Below are 27,378 nucleotides of genomic sequence, written 5' to 3'. Positions count from 1 at the left end.
TATAAAAGGTACGCAGAGCCAATGATTTTGGCACTTTATATTTTGCATCAATGACAGAACACAATTACGATAGTCACATTTGACTGGAAGTAATGGCCCTTCACAAGTTTATATAAAATCCATTACATGCAATGCAAATTAAGATTTAAGCCATAATCTTAGCTGACTTTAGGTAAAGGCTGTCTACAACTTTGCTAATATTGGAAATAGTTTCCAAAGTAGCAGAGAAAATGCCATCTGGTTTTTGATCTTCAAAAATAATGAGGCAACCTGCACCCTGATCAAGTGTACCAGCAAATTTTCGCTCCAAAATCATCTGAGACAGCTTATTTTCCACAGTATCCACGGGCAATCCAATCAACTCTGCTATATGCAATATTTCAACCCTTGAAAAAGGTTCGATTAAACGACACAGGTTCTGCTCCAGAAGGGTGTCATATAGAGAAGACAAGTGCCTATGAACAATGGGATCTTCCTCTAGTTGTGCCTGGTAAGCTTTTAGAGCAACCTCAAAATCTTTCAAAGAGCGTTTTGAGTGTGCGTCTGCAACAGCCCTCATGGCATCCAACTCCACACCCATGTACAGCAGCCCTGCCTTCGAAGAAATAAGCCCTGCAACATCATCCGCTTGGTTAACCATTATCTTGCAAAGAAGCATATACTTCAAACTGAACACCGCACGAGGATCCTCAAGAGCATTAAATGCCTCAAATGCCTCAAAAAAGTAGCTAAAAGCTGTTTTATAATCCTTCTCCTCGGCATGAAGGATTCCACTCTGGAGATCAATAGTCCCCTGTTGAGCAGGCGGAACATATATCGCATTTGCAGCTGTTCTGGCTGCAGTTAGGGCAGCCTTAGCCTTTGGAAGATTTCTCAAAGAAAAGTGAAGCTTACACTCCAATAAATCAATATCAACAAGCAGCAGTTTATCATCCAGCCTCCTAACTTCTTTTACAAGACCAGAAATGAGTGTCAAAGCTTCCGAGTACTCTTTGCTTTCCATTAATAAAGCAGCAAGCCTTGCTTCAACCCTTTGCCTTAAAAATGTTCGTTTCTCCAAACGCGTCCATTCCACCATTTCCCTACATAGAGTTATCTGAAGCTGTGATGTTCCAGGGATCTTTGCAACCGCATCAATTACTCCTCTGACAATCTTAGCAGTCTTAGCCTTTGGAATCAGAGAAAAGAAGGGGCGTAGAACTGTAAGGAGACTCTTCAGCTCCTCCCCCCGCTTCTCCTGTGTGAGGAGATCAGAAAGGTTTGAAATTGCCTGCTCTTTGATCCGAAGAGACTCAGGTGAAGATGAAGGATTCTCAATTATCTGATGAAGAACAGAAATAGCCCCTGCAGGGTCAGTGCTCTTGATGTCCAAGGCACGACTGAGAGACTCTGTGGTTGCAGGTATAGAAGACATCGCTGCAAATAAAAAAGAACAAGAAAATCAGTATTTCCTCTAGTTTTTCTGGAGAAATAAGTTCCCCTCAATCCCCCACGTATTAAGCATTTTAAGTGAGAAAACTGGTAAAATTCAGCATTCCCTCTACTTTTTCTGGAGAAATAAGTTCCCATCAATCCCCCACCTATTAAGCATTTCAAGTGAGTAAGCAGCAAGCTGGTAACCTACCAGCACCCTGCAGACTCCCCGCTTACTCTGGTTTTCCAGATGGAAGGTGGTATTAACAGCAAGCCTCAGTAGTGGCTGGTAACGCAGCATGAGCCGGTGGAAATGGATCCCACAACCTCCCTGGGGCATGACACCTTAGTGGAAAAGGTTGAAGCTTACAGCAGATGTCCTTCAGACTTGACAGACTCTTCTGCCACTGCAGGCAGAGATTGACAAAGCAGACCATGATGTATTGCTCACTATGATTTTGTGCTCAGTATGGATTCGACTGTGTTTTGTCTCAAACTCTTCAAATTTGTGTGGTTGTTTTACTTGTGCGATCATGCTGCAGGGATATAGTCTGTTATTTCATGCACTTACCTTGAATTGTTCTTTCATTCAAGGCACACATTCTTCTTGTTTCATTTACTTCATCACTGCTGTCATTTGGATAATAAATATGATCTCAACCTTGTTATTTTAATTCATGAATTTGTCGGAATTTTTGTAGCTCAATTGTTCAAGTCGTCCCAGCCTATAGAGGCACCCATTTGGCCTCCTAGAAAGATATATACAAAGGCTTCGACCTCCTCCTCAAAGGTAATTTGGATCACTTTTGTTCAAGCATAAAGATTACTTCTGTTCAAACGAAGGAGAGAAACAAGGGCAGAACATCTCTGAGCATACCGAATTCTGAAGCAGACCACATCCAGACAGACCGAACCTCTGAGGAACAGTAGACCAAGCTTATGCACAGTCCGAATTTCTGAGATTACTTATTTTGTTTGCCCAGGTTATACCTAGGTCTGCTCATGGTCAGTTTAACCTCTGTTTTGACTGGAAAGATAAGGTCGTATCTTTTGTTGAATTGAATGATTTCTCTAAGAAAAAAGTTGCTGGGCTTTGCGCCCAAGTGGATTTTCCCAGGGTAAATACTTGTGTTTCTTGTTTGGCTGTCTCTTTATGACCCTACTGGCATTTTGTTTCTACTGTTGAGATCTTCTGTGTAATTGCTTTATGATGAATGTGAATGCAAAAAAACATTAATATAAGAAGTCATCAGAAGTAATAATCAGATTAGAAGATCCTTGAAAACGCAACAGAATTTACTCTGTTCTCCCGTGCTTTCTAGACACTGGATGGCAGTTTAAGCACAGTGCTTTCTTTTGAGTTCATATCTAGATTTGTTCATTAAAAGACAGCATATGAAAAATCTTTGAGACAACCCCCAATGGCTGAAAAAAAAAGGTCCCAGGTCATAGATTACCATCGTTTATTCCTTTTACTGCAAATTTTTGTTGCTTATAGTCAAATTCCTAAATGTGATATAATTGTGCATAGGGTCAATCCTGAGTTTAGTCAATCTTGAATTCTTGGTTTAGTTAAAGCCACAATGAGCACCTTCCATTTCAGTTCATTGCCTTGGTCAAGTGTTGACTCTTGAGTCAGGAATAGGCATGGAAGTTAGTGTGAAGAGACACCAGGTCAATATTGAATTCTTGGTTTAAACTTTAGTTAAAGCCACAATGAGCACCTTCCATTTCAGTTCATTGCCTTAGTAAGTTTTGATTCTTGAGTCAGGAATAGGCATGGAAGTTAGTGTGAAGAGACACCAGGAGAAGTCTTGAGTCATGTGAAGTGTACCTACATTCAGCCTTGAGGTTTAAACCCTTCCTCACCGACTCCAACTTATTATCTGATGATTGGTCCAAAAGCAAAGTGCTTCGATGGTTCATTGAACTCATTGGCAGCCATCCTGCATCCAACAGGACTTATCATCATTGGGCCTTATTTGGATGAACTTCATCAGTGTTCGATTCCAACACATCTTTCTCACCAATGGGTTGTCTTCGTACCTTGGAGCTCATTAACCTCATTGGAGGGTTTCCTCACATTGGGCAGGTGTTTTCATCATTGGCATCTAAGCAAGTGATTTCTTCCAACTTGTTGACTACAGCTTATTTTCCAATGGGAGAATCATACAATTTAGGTGGGTTGCAAGTTGTGGTTGCAAATGGACATGTCTGGTCATATCTTTTATTTTAGTTGATTCACTAAGGCACCACACCTTAAACTCTATTGCCAACTGGACAAGCACTTTGATCTACAAGCCAAGCTTCCATGGATCAGTTTTTCAGAGTTGTAGACTACAAAGATTAGATGGTTCTCAACATCTTACTAGGGGATGTTGTCCCCCTTTTACTCCTCGTTGTTAATGCCCAAGTTGTGTCCGCAACTGGAAGGTTAAGGTCTAGAGCAATTTCATCATACTAGTTTAATTACAAGTACATCAAAGGTTTCACAGTGATCAGAGCTAGCTACACAGTTTGTTTTGTCAGATTTTGGCGAACTTACTATAATAATAAAGTGAATTTCAGAGTTTTGTATATTTTCTCTTAGGCTTCCTAGTGTGTTGGGTTGAAGTGTGATTAAATATTGTCCAATGTTTGTTGCTGTAAACTAATATTTCAAATCAGCCCTAAGGCTAAAGTTCAGAGGGACAAGATCCAGGAAACCTACTTGCAAACTGAAATTTCTGTTTTGCATCAAAAGTCAAAGAACACAGAAATTCTAACATATATATATATATATGAAGATCCAATGGAAGCCGGGACCCCCCTGCAACAACTCTTCCCTTGGATATCTGGATGGAGGGCAGCTCAACCAGTAGCCACAATAGTAATTGGTGACCCAGGAAGATTCAACCAGACTAGAACCTGGCCTCACAGCAAGCTCTGCCTCAAAACAGTCTATTCATACCGATTGAGCTAACCTGCCGGGATATATATATATATATCCCCTGCAACAACTCTTCCCCTGGATATCTGGATGGAGGGCAGCTCAACCAGTAGCCACAATAGCAATTGGTGACCCAGGAAGATTCAACCAGACTAGAACCTGGCCTCACCACAAGCTCTGCCTCAAAACAGTCTATTCATACCGATTGAGCTAAGCTGCTGGGATATATATATATATATATCCCCTGCAACAACTCTTCCCCTGGATATCTGGATGGAGGGCAGCTCAACCAGTAGCCACAATAGCAATTGGTGACCCAGGAAGACTCAACCAGACTAGAACCTGGCCTCACAGCAAGCTCTGCCTCAAAACAGTCCATTCATACCGATTAAGCTAGCCTGCTGGGATATAATAATATATATATATATATAACGCTGATTTACCTAGCCTACTCTTGCGAGGGCATGGCAATGATCAGGTGACAAAGAAAACATTGCAGCATGCTTTCATGACACCCTTATTCTAGCAAGTTCACTGGCAGGAATTGTGACCTTGCTTCAGCAAGAATGCCTTGATCTAGAGTGTAAGCTAGCAATGTTGTTGCAGCTAAACATTGTATTGCTTTCCACTGAGATCTAGACCTATTTATGATTTCTCTTAATTAATGTGTGGGATAGCAAGGTTTCTATGTGTAACTGTTGAGAGTTCCTAGCAGATGGAAGTTTGCAATTGTTTCCTTTTCCCTTGTCACTTCTTAGCCACAACTTGTGGGTGGCAATCACAGCGAATGCCTACAGATGGAGGGATGGTAGTTCCTTGGAAGCCATTCAACCATGTTCAGTTTCTTTCAAATAAGTATCATTTTGCAGTTACAACGACCAAACTTACCTGTTGCTATCATGTGTTATAAATTTTAACCATGATAATTACTTCAACTTATGAAAAATTACAAACATGTAGTAATTATTGTGAGAATGCATAATATGGGGAAATCCAACAATGGCTTTAAGCTGAGGCTGTTGAGCTGTGACTGGAGGAAGGTTATTGAAACTGAGGTGAAATAACCTGCCTAGTGGGGAGGCTAGGTACATCACATTGTGGTATCATAGTTATATTCCAAAACTTGGCATCAACCAACAATCAACAGGGGTCGTCAACTTGGAAAATCAGTTTAACCAAGGGAAAAATCAGCATAAATCAGACCTCAAAAACTCGGAAAACTCAGCAACCTGAAAACTAAGATAAAATTGGGAAAACTGGGAAAAAACAGAGATTTTTGGAACACTACACCACAAGTTACAACGTTGTGGCCTTTGGGACGTGATTAAATGAAATTTTAGTTATTGTGTGAGGGACGTCATGGCCTTTGGGACGTGATTAAATGAAATTTAGTTATTGTGAGGGCAGATTACAATTTCAGAGAATTTGCTGCAGATTACAGTGGTTGTATGGGCAGAACTCTGAGGACACTCAAGGCAAGCAAGCAGCACCACCACCACTGGGAGAATTTCAATGGTGTCACTGCCATTGCTGTGGAAAACAGTCACCATGCAAAGAGAGGGTCTTCTGTGCAAGCTAGCATGTCAAGACTCAAATCCAAACAAAAGCACGTTACTGGAAAGTTAGACAGGCAACAAAGTTCAACAAATTCGCTAACAGTTTTTATGGATTTTGCATAAAAAACAGAATGATCATGCTCCAAATTGATTTAGTGTCATCTGTCATTATGTCTTCATGTACGAAACCAAATGATCAGGATTCATTATGAGAAGTCTGAAGATTTTGAAAATTTTATAAGCTCCAGTCCATCTGAAGAATAGAATCAACCATTTTGTCTAGTAAAGAGTGTCATTCCATCTACATAAGGATACAGAGTAACCAATGTGGCATTCCATCTCTAAAAGGGGGAAAAGGGTGATATGGCATTTTGCCTCGAGAAGAAAATGGAATCCTCAAAGTCACAGGTGGAGACATGGCATTTTGTCTCTAGAAGAAAATGGAATCACCAAAGTCACAGGTTCTGAAATGGGTACATTATGGAAATGTAACCCACACCCCACACCCCAATGAACTCCTTAATCCTAATTCCAGCATTAAACTCTTCTAAAATAACATTTACATTACAGGCAACAGAAGGAGTCCAAATGATGTGATTATACCTACACTTACCAATCAATCATGTGGTTTTACAAACAAGTGCATATCTATGACAACTTGCACCACATTGGATGGGCCTACCTGCTCAATAGCAAAAATTATCAACAAGTAAGGTTACTATCTTGTACCTCCCTAAACAATCTTTGGCCTTCAAAAACATTGCTCATTTTGGCAATGAGGCAATGACATTGTGTTAAAAGGTGCAACTAGGGCTAATTCCCCATCCTAGAAGCCCCTCCTTTGATGGCTCTTTTCACATTTGGATTCCCCTTGATGACATCTCCCTTCACCTGGAAAATTAGAATTTTTGCACACCTATAAATGCCTCAAAATCAAGTCAGCCCCAAGCTGGCCCTCTTCAACTCAGCCCAGTGATGAAGAGATGACTTTTCACCCAAGCCAACCACTATAAATATTAAATATAGCCTCGTGTTCACCTCATTTGACACATCACACAACACATTCACTCTCATCTTCTGATCGGTTTGTACACCTTCTAAGTTCTGAGGCAGCTCTTTCTTCCACACATGCGAAGGGTTCCCTGGCTGTTCTGTTTTTTTCCTGCATTGACTTTTCAGCAGCAGACTTTGACCATCATTGACCAAGGATTTTCTGAGGTGATTTTACTGCATTTTGACTTGTAAAGGTTCTGTTTGGGCAGGCCGCATTCATTGGCACACAAATCTAGGAATTCTGGGCATGTTGACCACAGGCTGGACTGTTGACTTTGACTGCAGAACGTTGACTCAGTTTGATTGGTTTTTCAACTCTGTTTTGGGCTGGATTTGACCTGTTGAAGAGGCCAAGTTCCTGGCTGGTTTGACCAAATTGTTTGGAGGCTGTTTGACCACCGTTGACTGGACTGGTTAGGGCAAGTTGACTGCTGTTGACAGACTTCAGAATTGCAGATTTGACAGAGACAGATTTGGATCAGATTGGACTTCTTGTTTTGGGCATTGTTTCTGGTTGGTCATCTTTCTTTGGATAGTCAAAGCTTTGACTTTGATTTTTGTCATCATTCTACAAAATTGGATTTTCTCTCTGTTGAACATTTGATATTTGATAATAAGAAGGATTGATTAAGGGTTTTCCCCCTCTGGGGATTTTTCCCTGGCTTTAGCCAAATATTGGTGTTCTCTTGTCTTGACTTGTCTTCTGCATTTATTGTTTATGTTCTATCTACAATTACTGTCAATGTGAACTAACATTTATGTGATTGCCATTGGAAATTAAAGTGGAATTGTCATTGGGCTAATAAAAGGACATTGAAGTAATTGTTGCAAGCATAGAACATACCATTGTTATCTAAAATTGACACATTGACTAATGGCCTATGCCTTATAGTTGTCCATCCAGCTAATATAATGCAAACTCCCAGTCTAATTCATGAGCTGCAATTTGATCGTAAAACACATTGGATAAGCTTTTTTTAACAAATCAGTTCCGACTCTTTTATGTTAGCTTTTGGTTGCTCCAAATGTGTTCTTTTATGTTAGCTTTGGTTGCTCCAAATGTGTTTTCACCTATAGCTAGGAGAGAACTTCATGGGGATGTGAACGTCTTGTGGTCTCCCAACACCTTGGTTCATTTTTTGACTTACATTTGGGAGGATTAGATAGGGTGTATGCATAGTTTTAAAACTCCGACTCGGCCGAGGATCGACTCCAAAACGGTAATGACTCGGCCGACTCAATTTCAATGACTCAGTCGTTGTAAAAAATACATTAAATATTTATTTTTTTTATAAAAAAAAATAATTTTAAAGATTTTCATTCATGTTTCCAAACACACAGCATTATAATATAGATGGAAGACAACATATGATCAAAGTAGGCTCATGAACCAATCCATTATATCAAAATGGTACCCGATGGCAATACATAGTCAACTGTCATACATGATCAAAGACTCAAAACAAAAAACACATAACCAAGGAGGCTAGAAATGGCCTCTACAACAAAAGTAAACTGTGACCAGACTCCAGTACTAGTACTACAGCTACTGGCTAGTAGCCACTGCCAGAGGAGCCAAGATCATGTCGATCAAACTCTGGATCATCATCAGAGTCAGACAGGGGGCCCCATGGCTCCTCATCATCATCATCATCTCCAACTGCAACTGTAGAAGTGGTACCACTAGCAGGCTGTGCAACTGCAGCAGATGCAAGCTAAGATAGAGTAGATATGCGGCTGCGCTTCTGTCGTGGCTAAGCAGAGGAAGCACCTACAACTGGAGTCCTTGCTGGCTGTGAGACTGAGGCTGTGGATTGGGATCTGCATTCAACTAAACAACATGTTCAAGTTCAACTGATGTCTCGATATCTAAATCTAAATCAAGATCCTCATCAGGATCAAACTCCGTTGGACGACTCTCCACTACCCAATCTAATGTTGGATCAATGTCTTCCAACACAATGGGATTTGAATCAGGTCTTTTGTTCAGCAAATGGTTTCGTCTGAGCCGGAGGTTGTATTGGACATAAGCTAGATCATTTAACCGTTTTTGATCCAAACGGTTTCTCTTCTTTGTGTTACTTGGGAGCAGGAGCGAAAACGGGAGCGAGAGTGACATTTTTAGAAGCTCCTGGTTTGGGAGCGAATCCCAGAGGAGTTCGACAACCAATGTCACTAACATCAAGGTACATAGAGGGATTGGTGCTCTTGATTAAATACGAATTCCATACCCTAATACATGACAAAATTCAATGGAAACATTGCAATCCTCCAATCCTGAAATCCTGAAAAACTGATAAGTCTGCTGGATTTTGAATGAAATCTAAAATTCTACTTTCTCCATATGAAATCCAATGAGGCCGAAACCACTCTCAAACATCCTGAGTCATTTCATGGTAATGTTAAAAATTTAAGTAAAAGGATGAAAATGAAGATTAAGGAGAATGTCACTTTTACTTTAAGAATTTAACATTACCATGAAATTTGAATAGCATATCAATAGTAGAGAGCATTTGAGTGTGTTAAATAGTGTTTGGGAGGGGGAAATGGACCCCAAATAACATTTAGCTAATTCATAAAACACCTTGAAGTCCAAACCAATCAGCAAACCCCTTAAAATTTCATTAAAATAATATTAAATCGTTGTTTTAGTGGGTTACGGGCCATTGTTTGTGACTCGGCCGAGTCAGTACACGAAACGGCTCGGTTGGCTGAGTCAGCCATGACTCGGCCGAGTCATTGTTGTTTTAGTGGGTTACGGGCCATTGTTTGTGACTCGGCCGAGTCAGTACAGGAAACGGCTCGGTTGGCTGAGTCAGCCATGACTCGCCGAGTCATCCTCGGCCGAGTCATGGCTGACTCGGCCAACCGAACCGTTTTTTGTACCGAGTCACTCCGGAGGGCAATGAAACGGACCAACTCGGCCGTTTCCGTTTCGAACGACGTTTTTTAAAACTATGGGTGTATGCTTGTCATGGGATCAATGATAGGGATGCCTCTTGATGTGGTAGTTGGCACATGCGTATCTTCAGCAAGGGCACACGTGTTGAGGAGGATAGGCACTTGGCACATGTGATTTAACCACTTTGAAGAAGGGTGTTAGGCACTTAGAGGTTGGGCACTTGGCTCTAGGAGCACGTAACCACCTTACACAATTTGAGGAGGAATGCATGTTGAGGAGCCATTCATTAGAAAGTGCATAATTTTGGACGAGTGCTTAACATGTGAACACAACTTGGAGGGCCACCACCTTGGGGGTTGAACAAACCCAAGCTTGACATGTGGCCACCTTGCTTTGAGAAGCACTTCATTTAGGAATTTGTTTGTTGACTTAGCCTAAGGTTGCTTGTGGACCTAGTCCATTTTCTATTGTTGACCTCTCTCTCCTTAGTCTATGTAAAGGAAGAAGAGTGTCTTTTGTTATGAATGACTACATTGGATCTTAGAGATTGCTGGTTGGTGTGAAACTTGGAAAAACTAGCTATTTGGAGAAACTTGGAAAATCATGTATTACTCTTGTAACAAGGATCAATGCATGTGGGAAGCTAGTGCTAGTTCTCTTTGGTTTGCATTGTGTTGGAAAATGTAACTAGTTTTAGTCTTCATAATTGTCATTGTACTCGTGTCATTATGTATATCTTATGTATCAAGCAAAAGAAGAAAGTAAAAAAATATATATTTTTAAGCATGGGTTTCATGCTTCTTTTAAATGATCTATTAGGTCAAGCATTCATTTCATGCTCCTAGGGTTTGTCAAGTCATAAGAATAATTGTCATGAGTCAAGAGAGTCAATATTATTTGTATAAGACCCATTTGTGCAAGTTGTAACATGTAAAAGATATTTTTTTGTGTTTAGAAAGTCAAATTTAACCTTCAAGCACAAGTCAGCCTTGTCAGTGATAAGTCGGCTTAAGAGAGGCCTATTCGACCACATGTGAAGGGTATATAAAGGAGATGAGTTTGATTCATTTGGACACACTTTTGCAGTTCGATCTCTACAAGAAGGAAGAAAACTCAGCAAAGAAGACAAGGAAGAAGTCAAAGGTCAAGGAGAAAAGAAGGAAAGGTCAAAATGAAGAAAATCTACCCTAGAAGATCTCACACATGTGAAAAATGTAGGATTGCAGGAGGCTGAAGTTGCATACATAACTACAGGTCCAAAATTCTATTGCAGGGAAGCTGAAACTTCTATTGCAGGCGCTGAAGTCTAAGGTTTGACTATTTTTTGAAGTGTTTGGCTGCATTGACTTTGTTGAAAAATCTAAAGGGTTACAACTAAAATGATTTCTCTTCAACTTGATAACTGCTTGAGATGTATTTTATTTTTCTTGATTATTAGCTTCTTCTCTTATTATTATGTTGTTCTACCTACCAAAACAAGAAGATCAACGATACACAAGAACACAAGAAGTAGGCTGCAAGCCAAGGCCAAAACCTCTCCACTTAAGAGGAAAACCCACAAATCTCTTCTCTTCTTATAGATTCTTCAAATGACAAATTCCAAAACCTTTAGACCAAGACCAATACCCTCCCAAGACCAACTCTGACCTATTTGATGATGTGCTTCCTCTGTCCAAGTCAAACCCAGTCAAATCTCTTCCAACTACACAACTTTGACCCCCAACTACAGAATTTCAACCTCCACGCAAGTCTGAAATTTTTGGCCCCTGCAACAGTCACTACTTCCACACATGTGAGCAATTTCAGGGCTTCCAAAGCTTCCTTTGACCTTCACTCGAGTTCCTCTTCCTTCTAGGCTTGTAGTTGACCTAATAGACCTTCCTTCGACCTTCTTTTTGTAATTTCCTCAACTTCGATCTTGCAGCATCAAAACCCTAGCCTTCCTTCCTCGCACGTTTGAGAGAAAGAGGGAAATAACCCAAACCTTCATCCTTCTTCCTTTTTCACTATTCTTCTTCTGCTTCTCCTTCGCTTAGATGATGAGAAGATGAGTGAGTGTCCATAGGAGGTCGAGTTCCCTCCTATATATAGGCTTCCAAGGAGGACGACATGCCCCAATGACGCCGACTTCTTAGTTGCCATGCCAACTTGGACTTGGAGGGTATTTTGACACTTTTAAATACAAAAATAATTCTTTTTACATGTTACAATGTGCCCAATGGGGTCTTCTTCATATGACAATGACTCTTTTGACTTCTTGACCCTAGGACAAACCCTAGAAGCACTCAATGGGTGCTTGACCTCTAAATAAAATACATTGAGCATGAAACCCATGCTACAAAAATAACAATAATAAATTTTATTTCTTTTTACAATATACAAGAATCAAAAGTACATTTCATATTTATGAAGACTGAACCTAGTTACACATTTAAACACTCCCTATTAACTAGGGAGGTATTCATAAAGGTACATGCACATTCTCAAACTGAAGAGATCTCATAAGAAGAGTCGGATTGGTAAGCCATCTCATAGGCTATCATTTCAGCTTTTCTCTTTGCATCATACCAACCAGCATTGTCACATAGCAAGGCCTTGACTAACAACTCTATCTCTCCACAATATCAGAGCACAATGAGACTAATGACTCATAGACACCATCATCATCGTCTCTCGAGGCACATACCCCACCCAGGTGTTCACAAGGTATGTCCTGGAATAACACATCCTCGGGGAATTTCCTCTACGACTACTCTTACATATTGGATGCCCTACCTCATCCTCAAAGAGTATCAGAAACCAAATGCTTATCCAATCTTCCATTTCACGAAGTGACACAGGAATGATGTGTCTACCTCTCCCTCTCAACTAGGGAGGGTATATCAACCAATCCAAGCTTGTCTCTCAAATACACAAGCTTCTTATTAGGAAGAGATTTTGTCAAGATGTCAGCTACTTGCTCATCAGTGGAGATATACTGTAGCTACAACACTCCATCTTGCACCAGCTTTCAAATGTAGTGATACTTGTTATTTATGTGCTTTGTCTTTCCATGGACCACTGGGTCTTCAGACAGCCTTATACATTTGGTGTTGTTACAATGTATCACCGTAGGGTCCATTGGTCCTTCAAACAAGTCGGACAGCAGCTTCCTCAACCAGACAACTTCTCTGCTTACTTCACAGGTTGCAATGTATTCAACCTCAGCACTACTTACAAAACCGATTCTTGCTTTCTACTCATCCAAGATATCATGGGGGATCACAAACTAAAACATCCTCCATTAGTGCTTCTCCCATCCATCTCACTACCCCCCTAGTTAGAATCTGTATATCCAATCAAGTGGACATCATTATTTCTATCATACTTTAGGCAGTAGTGGATTATTCCTTGAAGATATCTCAGTATATGCTTGGTTGTTATCCAATGATCATGCTTGGGCTCTACCTGGCACTGACTGAGTATATTCACTGCAAAACAAATGTTTGGTTGAGTATTTACCAAATACACCAATGATCCAACCAATTTTCTATACCTTGTCAGATCCACAAGGCTTGAATGAGAACTTCTTAGCCTCTTCAAATTTGTGATCATAGGTGTTGTCATAGGTTTGCAATCCATCATGTCAAACCTTTTTCAGCATCTCAATCACATATTTTCCTTAGCCTAGATATATCTCATCAGGTCCTTGCCAAAATTCCAACCCCAAAGAATAGTGCATCAACCCTAGATCCTTAATATCGAATTATGTTGTCAAATGTTTTTTACACTCTCGAATACAACCTTCCACACATGCCATGAGAAGATCATCCACATATAGAAGAATGATTACGAGCTCATCCTTCACAACCTTGATATAGAGATTCAGATCAGCAAAACTCTTCGAGAAGCCCAATCTTTGTAGGTATGTATCCATCCTTGCATACCAAGCCCTTGGTGCTTGCTTAAGGCCATAAAGTGCCTTCTTCAGCCTGCAAACATGAGTCTCTCTATCTTTTACTTCAAATCCCAAGGGTTGTTCTATATAGACTTCTTCATCGATAGTACCATTCAGGAATGTTGTCTTGACATCCATTTGATGGATGTTCCATCCCATCAATGTTGCCAAAGAGACCAATGATCGTATAGTTGTATACGTTGTTGTAGGTGCAAATGTCTCTTCATAATTAATGCCTTCTTGTTGGGAGAAACCCCAAGCCACAAATCTTGCCTTATATTTATCAATACTTCCATCTGTTGCATGTTTAATCTTGTAGAGCCACTTGGAAGTTACCACAGATTTGTCTTTAGGCCTAGGAACAATTTCCCAAACTCCATTCTTCATTATTGATTGGTATTCTTCATCCATGGCATCTTTCCATTCTTGATGTTTGGCAGTCTCTTCAAAGGTGGATGGTTCTGCTCCAATTAACTTTGCCATATAGGTTGCATACCCTGAATATCTTTTAGGCTTCTTACTTTCCCTAAACGTACCCTTGGCTGCTCCATGTCCCTTTGCATCTAGAAGAGTAGAATTTAACTAATTAGGTCTCTTTCTACTCTTGGGGATGATGACTTGTTGCACAATTTCATTGGGACCTACTTCCTCATGATTTGAATCCTCTTCCTCCCTAGTGCATTCTTCCTCAAATATTGGAATTTCTTCATCATCAGAGTCAATGGAGAGGTCCTTTGATTTCTTGAATGAATTACTATCAAAGATTACATCTTGGCTTACTTCTATTTGGTGCCCTTCCTTTATGTAGATCCCATATGCCTTTGAAGTGTTAATATAGCCAACAAATATTCCCTTCATGCTTGTACGATCCAACTTCTTTCTCTTTACTTTCGGAATATGAATATAGACAGGACAGCCAAATATTCGAAGATGGTCTACGCTTGGTTTCTTCCCAGTGAATGCTTCCTTAGGAATCATGTTGTCTAGTGATCTATGAGGACTTCAATTTTCAACATTCACAACATTTTTTGTTGCTTTACCCCACAAAAATTTAGGCAAGTCTTGATCATGTAACATGACACTAACACTTTCCTCAATCGATTGATTCTTTCGTTTAGCAACTCCATTTTGTTCAGGATTATATGGAACTATCAACTCCCTCTTAATCCCAACCTCCTTACATAAAGCTATGAGTTCCTTTGATGTGTATTCTCCTCCATTGTCAGATCTTAGTACCTTTATCCTCCTTTCTGTAAGGTTCTCTACTTCAGCTTTGAATTATTGAAATTTGTTGAATACTTCAGCTTTGAATTCAGCTTTTCCTTGAGTGGTCACAATGAATGTTACATAATATAGATGACCTCCAAGAGACTTCATAGACATAGGACCACAGACATCAGAGTGAATGAGATCCAGAATTTCTTTTGAACTTGGATCACTGCTTCCAAATGCTCTCTTAACATTTTTACCTAATGCACATCCCTTGCATACTCCTTCATGATCCTCCTTGATATCGAGGATGCCATTCACCATCGAATTTAGAGTTGGTAAGATTTTGTAGTGAAGGTGTCCAAATCTTTTATGCCACAGTTCACATGGACTTACTTCAATGTGAACCAAAGCTTAAAAGAGAGGGGTCAATGATCTGTAGAGTCTTCCTTCACGAATCCCAATTATTTTTGCATTGTTGATGCTAGAGCTTTTATCCCATGCCACAACCTTTCCATCTATAAAGGCAACTTTATCTCCTTATCTTCTAGACATGGAATAGAAAGTAAGTTCTTTTGCAAACCTGGCACGAAAAAAATGTTATTGAGATGAATGTTTCCTCCATTTTCCAGCTCCAGCGAAGTTGATCCAATTCCTCTTACAAGATAGCTCTTCTTATCAAGTTCAAGAGAGTAGGAAGATTTTCCTCTTGATAAGGTCTTTAGTTGTTTGTGCTCACCTACCATATGTCTTAATGCTCCACTGTCGATTACCCAAATATTTTCATCCTCAAACATACTTGTAAGTGCTGAGAATAACCCTTTGTCCTTTGTAGAAGTCTTGGTCATACTATTCTTGATGGATAATAGGAGATTCCACAATGCCTTGATACCTTGCTTGAGATGACTTGCCACCATAGAACATTACTTCAATGATTTCTTCAAGGATGTAGTGATCTTCATCATGCCCTTAGCCAACCTTAGCTCTGAAACGATGTTGAGAAATCTAAAGGGCTACAATACCTTGCTTGAGATGACTTGCCACCATAGAACATTACTTCAATGATTTCTTCAAGGATGTAGTGATCTTCATCATGCCCTTAGCCAACCTTAGCTCTGAAACCATGTTGAGAAATCTAAAGGGTTGCAACTAAGATGATTTCTCTTCAACTTGATGTATTTTTATTTTTCTTGATTATTTGCTTCTTCTCTTATTATTATGTTGTTCTTATCATCAAAGAGCTACCAAAACAAGAAGACCAACAATACACAAGAACACGGGATGTAAGTTGCAAACCAGAGCCAAAACCTCTAGGCTCTCCACTTGAGAGGAAAACCCACAAATCTCCTCTTCTTATAGACAAATTCTTCAAATGAGAAATTCCTAGACCTCTAGACCAAGACCAATACCCTCCCAAGAGCAAGTCTAACCTCTTTGATGTTGTGCTTCCTCTGTCCAAGTCAAACCCAGTCAGATCTCTTCTAGTTGCACAACTTCGACCCTCATCTATGGAATTTCGTCCTCCAATGCAAGTTTGAAATTTCAGGCCCCTGCAACAATTACTGCTTCCACACGTGTGAGCAATTTCAAGGCTTCCAAGGCTTCCTTTGACCTTCGCTTGGGTTCCTCCTTCTAGGCTTGTAGTTGACCTAATAGACCTTCCATCGACCTTCTTTCTACAATTTCCTCAACTTCGATCTTATAGCATCAAAACCCTAGCCTTCCTTATTCGCACGTGTGAGAGAGAGAGAGAAATAACCCAAACCTTCGTCCTTTGTCCTTCTTCCTTTTATGCTACCTTTCTTCTACTTCTCCTTCGCTTAGATGATGAGAAGATGAGTGAGTGTCCATAGGAGGTCGAGTTCCCTCCTATATATAGGCTTCCAAGGAGGACGACATGCCCTAATGAGGCTAACTTCTTAGCTGCCAGACCGACTTGGTCTTGGAGGGTATTTTGACACTTTTAAATACAAAAATAATTATTTTTACATATTACAATGTGCCTGATGTGGTCTTCTTCATATGAAAATGACTCTTTTGACTTCTTGACCCTAGGACAAACCCTAGAAGCACCCAATGGGTGATTGACCTCTAAATAAAAGACCTTGAGCATGAAACCCATTTTACAAAAGTAACAATAATAAATTTTCTTTCTTTTTATAATATACAAGAATCAAAAGTACATTTCATATTTATGAAGACCGAACCTAATTACACACTTCAACAGACTTGAGGAGAATTTTGTCTTATTGGGAAGAAATCTTATTAGAGGGTTGACTTGGTGCTTGGAGGAGGTTGGCTTTGGTCTTTGGGTCTTGGATTTCTCATTTGCACTGATTCTATAAGAAGATAAGAGAATCTTAATGGGTTTCCCCTTTAGTGGGGTTTTGCCCTGGTATGGAGCCTAATTCTTGTGTCTATTGTCTTTGTTGTTTATGCTCTTAAATTGTTTGATGAAAAGAACCTAACTAAGAATAAGAAGAAGCTAATATAAGATCACAAATTTTTATCAAGGATAAGAAGAATTGTTTAATAGTTGCCCTTGTAGATTCTCTAACATGGTATTAGAGAAAAGGTGAAGAAGAATGCAACTTGGAGATCATCCTGTTGACATAAGAGAAGGTTGCTTGACAAAGGAAATTAATTGCTAAGGACACAAGGAAGGGCATAAGGAAAGAACTCATCATCTTAAGAAGGATCCAAATCTCATTAAAAGGCCTCTTCATCTAAAAAAGAATATATATCTTTTGAAGGTTCTATGCTTTTGAAAGAACATCTTGAAGGAAGGAAGGCAGCTACTCCTCTATTAAAGGCTTTTTATCTTGAAAAAGTCTATTGGTCTCTCCCTTGAAAGGCTATCATATTTGAAGGCATGTTGGAAGACATCTTTGAAGGAAGTAGCTTGAAGGTACTATTGTTAAAGGCATCCTCAAAGTCATCACTTGAAGGACATCTTTGAAGATACTTGAAGGAATCAAAGTAGTTGAAGACATCATCAAGAAGGATACTTGCTTGACAAGTATCATATCGTTCTCCATGTCTCAACCTACAAATCAAATGACTTTGTTTTGCAAAGAAAGCAACAAGCTCGTTGGATCAGCAAACTTCCTAGCATGGAAGAAGAGGATTGACTTGGTGCTCACAGAAAATGAAGTCATGGAATATGTACTTGGAGAAGTTACTCAACCAGACAAAGAGAAGACTCAAGAATTAGCTAAATACAAGAAGGGAGAGGTGAGGGCACAAAGGATTCTTATTGAATCCATAAAGGATCATCTTATTCCCTTTGTTGTTGATTTGAGTACTTCTAAAGCAATCTATGATAAGTTGGTGAAGTTGTACTCTATAAGTACATCAAGTCAAAAAATATCCTTGAGAAATCAATTATATAGAACAAGGATGTCAAAGGATGAAGACATGTCATCATATCTTATGAGGATATCACAATTAAGGGACCAGTTGCAAGGACTTGGAGAAGTCATTTCATATTCCAAGATGACAACATGTGTACTAAATGCTTTGCCACCCGAATGGAGCAGCATTGCAACTAGTGTCTACTCTAAAAAAGATACTACTCCCTTTGATCAATTATGGGCTCGATGCATCTTGGAAGAAACAAGGATAAAGGCAGAGGATGACACTGAATCAAATGAAAAGTCTCAAGCCTTTACCGTAAAATCCAAGAAGAAAAAAAGGGAAGTTTGGAAAGTCCAAAGGAAAACAAACAATCCACAGAACAAGAAAAACAATAGAAGCAAGGAAAGGAGTGAAGCTCACATAGTTGAAGAAAAGGAAGAACCTGAGAAGAAGCTGAAAGGAGAGAATCCCAAGGATCCATACTATTGAAGGGAGCTCCATCTCTATCAGGTTTATGTACAGTTTCTCTTTCTTTTATTAAAAAGTAGAAGTTAGAGTAAGCATGCATTGTTGCATTCTCTAGAAGAAGTCTTTGTTTTTGTGAAGCATGGCATCATAGAAGGAAGAATGTGATAGTAGAAGATTTAAAGTCTACATAATCGATCTGCTTTGGAAGAAGTCGTCTAGCTGGCAAGAATGAATAGATTGGGATCATCTTACACATCATAAGATGGGCCTAATGGTTAAGAGCACATGTTTCCTCCTAAGAGGTCACAGGTTCAAAACCAGAAGGGGTAGAGTATGTATGCCTTTGTAGACTTAGCAGTGAAATTGCTAGGAGAAGTGGGTCCCTTGTCCCACAAACAAGGGGGTCTCATACACCAATTTGGTGTCTGGCTTGGCGTGACCTTAAAATTGGATAATAATAATAATAATAACTCATCCAAGCATTTTCTAACATAATGTTAGAGGGAGTCATTTTGCAAGAAGGATCACCAAAATCCTCCTATAAGAACCATCATTTAGGGAAGGTTCTTGGAAGAAGCATTATGACACGATTAGTATGTTCCACTTAGTGTGGAATCAATGGTCTTGAAGGATGAAGGGATCTAGATGGTTGAGTTGCAATATGAAAGGCATAATTGAAGTCTTTCTCCTCTTGAAGAAGGAATCTTATCTTCGACAAGGATAGAAGCAAGCTCATTCAAAGGAAGGATAGCTAGATGGTTGTATGGAAGAAAGGTATGCATGTTGTTAGTAACTCTTCTCTAGCAGGTAGAATTCATGTCTACAAGAATCTTGCAAAAATATTTGGTCATAAACACAAGCATGATAAGTCTTCCATGTGGATATTCAATGCTTGGAAATTGGTATGCTTTGGAATGGCTAAAGATCAAGACTCTTCCACAAAATAGAATGACTTAGAAATGACTATATTGATCAACATCAAATATGGTCTCCTGAAGAAAGAAAGAAAGAAAGTAGATAATGACAACTCCAAGGAAGAACATATTGCAATTTGCTCCATGGACACTTTGATTAAAATGGAAAGCATGGAAAAGGATTCTTGTTCAATATAAAGATAGACAGTGCAAAAATATGTTGATCTTAAAGGAAACAAGGACGCAAAATTTGATGTTATGACAAGAGGCCATCATGTTGAGGTATGTACAATATTGATGTTTTGGTATTGGTTATTTGGTTAGTATATGGATTTGCTACCTGGAATGATATTGCAGAAATATGTAAAGGCAGTTGAAGCAAATGTACCTACAATTGTTTGTGTTAAACTCAATTCAATAAATACATGGATTGAGTGGAAGGTTTTGGTAATCCTTGGAGGATTATGTGTGCTCAAGATATTTACATCATCTTGGGATTGAAAGATAGCAGTACAAGAAGATAACTTGATGTTGATGTTTATATGACAATAAAGATCACTCTCATGATTAAGAGGGAGCTATGGATTAGCTCTACTTCGATTGGCTCAATATAATGCCTTTGATGATGAAAAAGGAAAGTGATATGAAAGGTTGATGGCCCGAACCCTATCACGGATTTGGCTCCATTACATTCAAAAAGACAATATGATGAGATGCAAAAGGAAGGAGAAGCCATACAGCTATTTGAAGATCTCCATGAAGAACTAATAGTTGATGTATTGATAAAAACACACTAAAGAGCTAACTTCCCAAATTGAAAGGAAGTTAGGAATCTCCTCTATGCTTAAGAGGGAGTAAGAAGTATCCTTAGATGTTGAAGAAGGAGCAAAGGATCTATTCCCTAATCAAGAGGGAATGAGGATCTCCTCTTTGATAAGAGGGAGTGATGTTAGACATTACATTCTCCATGTGTCATGCACTAGACCAGGACTAACAGTCGTAAGTCTTAGTGAAGGCACTAGGAAGGAGAATGAAGGATTAAATAAGCATCTAAGAATGATACTCCTTGAGGATATAGAATCCAAGATAGGAAGTTGACTGACACTCTTTGAGGTTTGGACAGGAATCCAAGACAAGAGTGGTCAAAGAGAACCAATATTCTTTGAGGATAGGTAATCCAAGATAAGAATAAGTCCTGAAAGGACATACCTAGTGAACATCTGGATGGGGTATGTGCCTTAGGGTAGTGTGGTGTCTCACATAGAGCCTCCCAGCATAAAGCTCTCAAATAAGATGAGCTTGTCAATTAAAGGCATTACCATGATGGCAATGTTGGTTATGATGTTGATGCTTAAAAGATGGCTTATCAATCTGACTCTTCTTATGAAAACTCTTTAGTTTGAGAATATCCTTGTACCTTGTGTACAATTATGAATACCTCCCTAGTTAAGAGGGAGTGTTGGAAAATGTAACTAGTTTCGATCTTCATAATTGTCATTGTACTCATGTCATTATGTATATCTTATGTATCAAACAAAAGAAGAAAGAAAGAAAGAAAAAAAATTAAGCATCGGTTTCATGCTTCTTTTAAATGATCAATTAGGTCAAGCATGCATTTCATGCTCCTAGGGTTTGTGAAGTCATAAGAATAATTGCCATGAGTCAAGGGAGTCAATATTATTTCTATAAGACCCATTTGGGCAAGTTGTAACATGTAAAAGATATTTTTGCGTCTAGAAAGTCAGCTTTTAACCTCCAAATACAAGTTGCCCCTGCCAGTGATAAGTCGGCCTAAGAGAGGCCTATTCGACCACATGTGCAGGGTATATAAAGGAGATGAGTTTGATTCATTTGGGCACACTTTTGCAGTTTGATCTCTATAAGAAGAAGGAAGAAAACTCAACGAAGACGACAAGGAAAAAGTCGAAAGTCAAGGAGAAAAGAAGGAAAGGTCAAAACGAAGAAAATTTGCCCTAGACGATCTCACACGTGTGAAAATTTCAAGATTGCAAGAGGTTGAAGTGCAAACATAATTGCAAGTCCGAAATTCTATTGAGGGGCCAAAGTCTAAGGTTTGACCACCTTTTGAAGTGTTTGGCTATGTTGACTTGAGGAGACTTTTGTCTTGTTTGGAAGAAATCTTAATGGAGGGTTGACTCGGAGCTTGGAGGAGATTGAATTTGGTCTTTGGGCCTTGGATTTCTCATTTGAACTGATTCTATAAGAAGAGAAGAGATTCTTACTGGGCTTTCCCCTTTGGAGGGGTTTTGCCCTAGCATGGAGCCTAATTCTTGTGTCTATTATCTTCGTTGTTTATGCTCTTGATAAGTGTTTGATGAAAAGAACCTAACTAAGAATAAGAAGAAGCTAATATAAGATCACAAACTTTTATCAAGGATAAGGAGAATTGTTTAATAGCAGCCCTTGTAGATTCTCTAACACATTGATCTAATTTTAAAGTATCTTGTGATTATCTACTTCATTTGGGGATGTTATATTTCAATGGTAATTGAAACAATTTTCAAAACTATGTATTGAGATGAATCTTGCCTTAAGGTCTACTAAAATGATCTACGCTTGAATTCTTTGCGGTATCTCCATTCTTGAGTTTGTCTAGAAGTAGTGCTAGGAAAATTTGAAGCTTCTTGCAAGGTTGTTGAAGAAATTAGTTTTATCATTGAGACTAAAAACTCTATGAAGTAGATCCATGGCCCAGTAGAAGTGAGGTGGAAATTTCAAATTGTATGACATTTTCTTGAAATTTCTACATTGTGTCAAATCTAGGTTATGTCAAAATGTTTTCTTCTGAAAGAGAGTTCATTATTTTAGCTAGGAGTTATTTGTTTTGATGCCCTAGTTGGTCTTAGGATTGGAGTTATGATTAACCATTCAGATAGATGTCAATCTACTTTACTTGTTGGTCGATTTGTTGATTGAAGAGTGCTTCAAAATTGCAAGGATAACTAATTTTGATATTGGAGAATGTGATAGGGTTGAAGTTGCTTCCAACTTTACATCTTAGAAGTATAGGTTTCAAATGCTCTTGGAGGAGGTTGAGCTTTGGGTGTTTGTTGAGAAGAGAGTTATTCCTCCTAGTAACCCTACATAGTTGGTATGCTACAAGAAGGAGGAAGCTAAGGTAAAGAAAATCATTCTAGATTGTCAAAGATGAAAGATAGCTTTCAACGTCACATATATAACCACCACATGTAAAAGATGGCCTCCTATTAGCTTTTGGTTACTCTAAAAATGTTTCCACCTAGCAAGGGAGCGCTTCATGTGATGTAGAAGGCTTGTAGTCCCCTAGCCTCTTTGTTATATTTTGGTTGACTTACATTTTAAAAGTAGTGGTGTGGTAGTTGGCACACATGTGGTCGTTTAACATCTTCTACAAGGGCACATTTGTTGAGGATAGGCACTTAGGAGATGAGGAGTAGCCACCTTGGAGAAGGTGGTTATGCACTTGAAGGTTAGGCACAAAGTCATAGGGGCACTAGAGCCACCTTGCACATATGTTGAGGAGGAATGCTTGGGTTGAAGAGCCATTATTGGACGACGCACCATCTTGATTAGAGCACTTGACATGTGGTCATCTAGACAAAGAGAGTGCACCATTTTGGGGGTTATACAAACCTAATTATGCCATGTGGCACCCATGCCTCCTATAACACTCCACTAGGATCTTTTTTGTTAACTTAGCCTAGGGTTTACTTGTGGACTTGGTCCATGTATTATTGTTGGCATCCCTCACCTAATCATGTATAAAGGGAGGAGAGTGTCTTTGTTATCACCTGTCACTTGTATTGTGTCTTAAAGATGTGATGATTTATGTGAAGGATCTTGGAAGAACAATTATTTATTCTTGTAATAAGGATAATGCATGTAAGAGGCATGCACTAGGTTTTCTTGGCTTGTGTGATGAAAGTGAAGCGTAAAACTTGTGAGATGCAAGTGTGGATCTAAGGGTTGGATAGTTGGTGTTATGCTATCTTGTTGTTTAACTCATGAAATGGCTAGTAAAGCTTGGTGAAATACCTTGTTGCTAGTTAAGATTTGCAGTAATTACTGATGCCCCAGCTAAACTTTGGTAAGCTTTGGAGAAGATTTTTCTTGGGAAAAAGCAGCAGGACTTGATGTACCAGCTTTGGCAAAGCTGAGGTATTGTACTTTATCTTCATGTAGTGATAAGAAGGAGTTGTGCCATTGCTGCTCTAAATTCTCTGATTGCATATCTGATTTTCATGTGTTATGGGCAAGTTTCATCGCTCTTTTTATATATTGATTTATTGAAACAGCAAAGCTGAAATGTTTAATATGCTTGAGATGAAACGTCCGATCTGAAATTTGTTGTTATATTTCCACTGTTAATGAATGTAATTTTCAGATTTGCATACACGATTAGATCGTGCCCTAAAGGGCTGTTGCATCGATCTACTGTTGAAGTATTTTACAGGGTTTATCTACTTGAACTTGCCTGGTCTAGAGGTGGGCAGATTTGAGATGTTTGCAGGTGTATTTTGTACTTTAGCCTAAGGATGAAGGTTCTGTGCAATAAATCCATAATTTAAGGTGAAATTTTCCGCATCGGAACTGCAGATTTATGCATATTTATGCAGATTTCTTGATGAAGATTGCCTTGTTCATGAAATTTTTGCACACCTAATTTGAGAAATAAATGGAAATTGTAATGTGGAATGAAATCCCAACATAGGGATATACAAATGTAGTAAGGTCACTTCCAACATCACATAGATAACCACCGCATGTCAAAGATGGCCCACAGGGCTGGAACCAAAACCTCCAGTCATGTCCAACTTCGAGATTGGGAAAGCTGCTAGAGAGGGTGATGCCTTGTGAATTATCTCCGTCTCACAATTATTACGCATCGGGATTATTGATAACACACACCAAACTCGCAACCATTTTCATTGTTAACTTACTTCCCATAAAGAATTGAACAATATTTTCCAAGTATCCAGGACTTGATTTTGGGGTTTCTAGGATGGAGCATTGGTATATATTATGGGGCTTGCTGGGTGAACTAACTTTGTGAGAACAACTGCCTGACAAAAGCCTTGGCCTGAATGGCTTTTCGGGATTTTTTTAAATTTTGGTAATTAGCCTAGTAAAACCCTAAATGTATCTCATTTGTAACAAAAAGATCATTTCTAGCTCCATTCCTGGTCATTTAAAGGTCGACTGTACACCAGTATCCATCACTCAAAAGCAATCAAAATGAAAAAGAATTTTATCGATTGAACTCCCTAAACTGCATCATAACATTTCAATAGCGCCGACTTGAAGAGAGTAAAAAAATGGCCCGAGATTGAACTTACCTACGATAATCAGAGAAGCAACTCTGCCACTCAAGTGGTCGATCACGAACCAGAACCGAAGGATCCAATAACCGCTACGGAAGCTTATTTTTCAGAGACGGGATGTGGGATTCTGTGTGGCCTTCACGAGTATTACAGGATAATATTGAGAACTACTTTAAAGTCCAAAGTCCGTCCGCTTTAAATACGTGAGGTTTACTCCATGTTTGTGGTAACTTTCAATTTTACAATTTAATAAATCTTCAAATTCCGCTTCAAACTTATCATCACAATTTTTTTTTTTTTAACCAGATGGTGAATCGGTAACTATCAAGTTTAATCCACGGGAGACCCAGGATCAAACCTCATAGCTGCCACTATAACACCAAGAGCATAACCAACCACTTGCAAGTCGGGTATGCTAAGATCCTATGATTTTAGCAAGAGCAGACCCACGGTCAGGGGGGTCCGCCCCTCTAGCCGCCACCACAGCAGGTCACTGTACTCAATGAGATTTGAACTATGGTCTCCCGGACTTCACCCGTTTGACTTACCGTTAAACCACACATCACTGTACATTTATCATCACAATTTTCAAACTTATCATCACAATTTTCAAAGTGAAACATTGTTCAAAGTTTAGGGGCAAGTTCAATTATCTTTTGGGTACATTCATGTCACACCCCTCCCAGTTAGGATTGATTCAGTGTGAGGCCCTTTCAAGTGGGCCCATCTAGGGGTGTGACCTTATTATTCCTTGCCGCAACAGGGTTATTGGCAGGGTAATAACCCATTCAGAATGTGTTTGATTGAGACATTAAATTTCAATTGACCAAAAATTAAAAATTTATTTATAAAGTTAATTTTATAACTAAAATAAAAATTTTTAATAGTTTTATTTTATTTTTTTTAAATATCATTGGTTCAAGCACCTTGGCTCTTATTCCGCTATCATTAGTTCAGTCGTCATCCTGCAGTGGCGCATACTTTGTTTAGTGTCGTATGTCGTCATCGTGCAGCATATTCTTAATTACGCACTTCAATTGCTTTCTCATACGACCTCTACTACTTATTATCGGTGGAAGCAGCGCATTCCAACGGCTCTGGTTTTTCCCCGACGCTGGTAAGAACGTGACAGAGTTTGTTGGTCGGAATCTTGTTGGTGAACTCTTTGTCGAGGGATTTGAAGGTACACCCCTGAGTTGAAGCATGGAATCTCCCTTCCTTAAAGTTACATTTCACCACTTCCAATTATGCGAGGGAATTCGATGGTGCCGCTGAGCCTGAAAATATGCGCTGGGGTGGACGTTGAATTTTTCCCACTTTATGCTCTTTAGAACTTGTGAATATAAATTTGTCAGACCATTGAAATCTCATCTCGTAATCACGTATTGAACCCAAATGGCTTCATGCTCTCCATCTCTACTAGTCCTCACACCATTATATATATTGCTCTTATATAAAGCTTTGTTATTAATCAAATATTTAAAAAAAATACAATATTAATGAATAATAATCTATTTTGAGAGGGAAAATTAGAGAGAAATTTTCAAATATTTTCCTTTTAATTATATTACATTTAACCAAAACTAATTACATCATAACAATACAAAATCAATTAATAGCTAAATTAAACTAAGCCGCAGGAAACGCTAGCTATGCGGCCTTGTTTAGGGTTGTTTCAAGAAAAAATAAATTATATATAAACTTATTTTCAACTGCAAGTAAGTGAGCAATTGAATAAAAAATCAACTAGCATACTTTTGAAAAATGTTGAAGAGAATGCAAAAGTGTAAATAGTTTTTTTTATTGTTATTATTCATTTTTTTGTTATATATTTTTATAGTGTATATATTTCATGGATGTAGTTTATTTTTATAATTTTTTAATTTTTTTTTAATTTAAAAAATAACAATTAATCTATGGTGAAAAGAGGGGAAAAGGTTTTTCCCAAAACACAATTTTGGCTAATGCAATTCAATGATAAAGCAATGTGGTTTCTTGCAATTAAACATTTAAGGAAACCTCACTTGAGTTGGCTAATTAAATGTTAGATATTGAAAATATGTCGACAATGAAGAATATTACATCAATTTGTATGACAAGATAGCCTCGACATGTCAACATTGAAGAATATCACATCCATTTATATAACAAGGTAGCATAACTAAAGATGACGACACCAAACCATGTGTCAAGCACAGTTGGTCACAATTGTAAGTAGTCAATACATACCTATGAAAGGCAAGTGAAAAGCATAATTGCTAGGAAAAATAGAAATAACTAATAAAAAACAGTGAAATGAATAAATTTGAGTCTAACACA

At 38.8% G+C, this 27,378-nt stretch overlaps 1 pseudogene across 1 annotated transcript; it reads right to left on the bottom strand.

The window, feature by feature from the left end:
* Nucleotides 1-25,242, bottom strand: LOC149178655 (26S proteasome non-ATPase regulatory subunit 11 homolog pseudogene; annotated as a pseudogene). Its single transcript, XR_016258213.1, has 2 exons — nucleotides 25,075-25,242; nucleotides 1-1,416 (listed from the first exon to the last, which is right to left on the bottom strand). The product of XR_016258213.1 is annotated as a 26S proteasome non-ATPase regulatory subunit 11 homolog pseudogene (transcript).
* Nucleotides 25,243-27,378: the final 2,136 nt, after the last annotated feature.

This window comes from Pinus tabuliformis, chromosome 4_1 (assembly GCF_031772625.1).
Source record: "Pinus tabuliformis cultivar Carrire ecotype Pingquan chromosome 4_1, CPIR1, whole genome shotgun sequence".
NCBI lineage: Eukaryota > Viridiplantae > Streptophyta > Pinopsida > Pinales > Pinaceae > Pinus > Pinus tabuliformis.
Note: the sequence above shows the minus strand (reverse complement) of the source record. Positions and strands in the feature narration are given on the sequence as shown.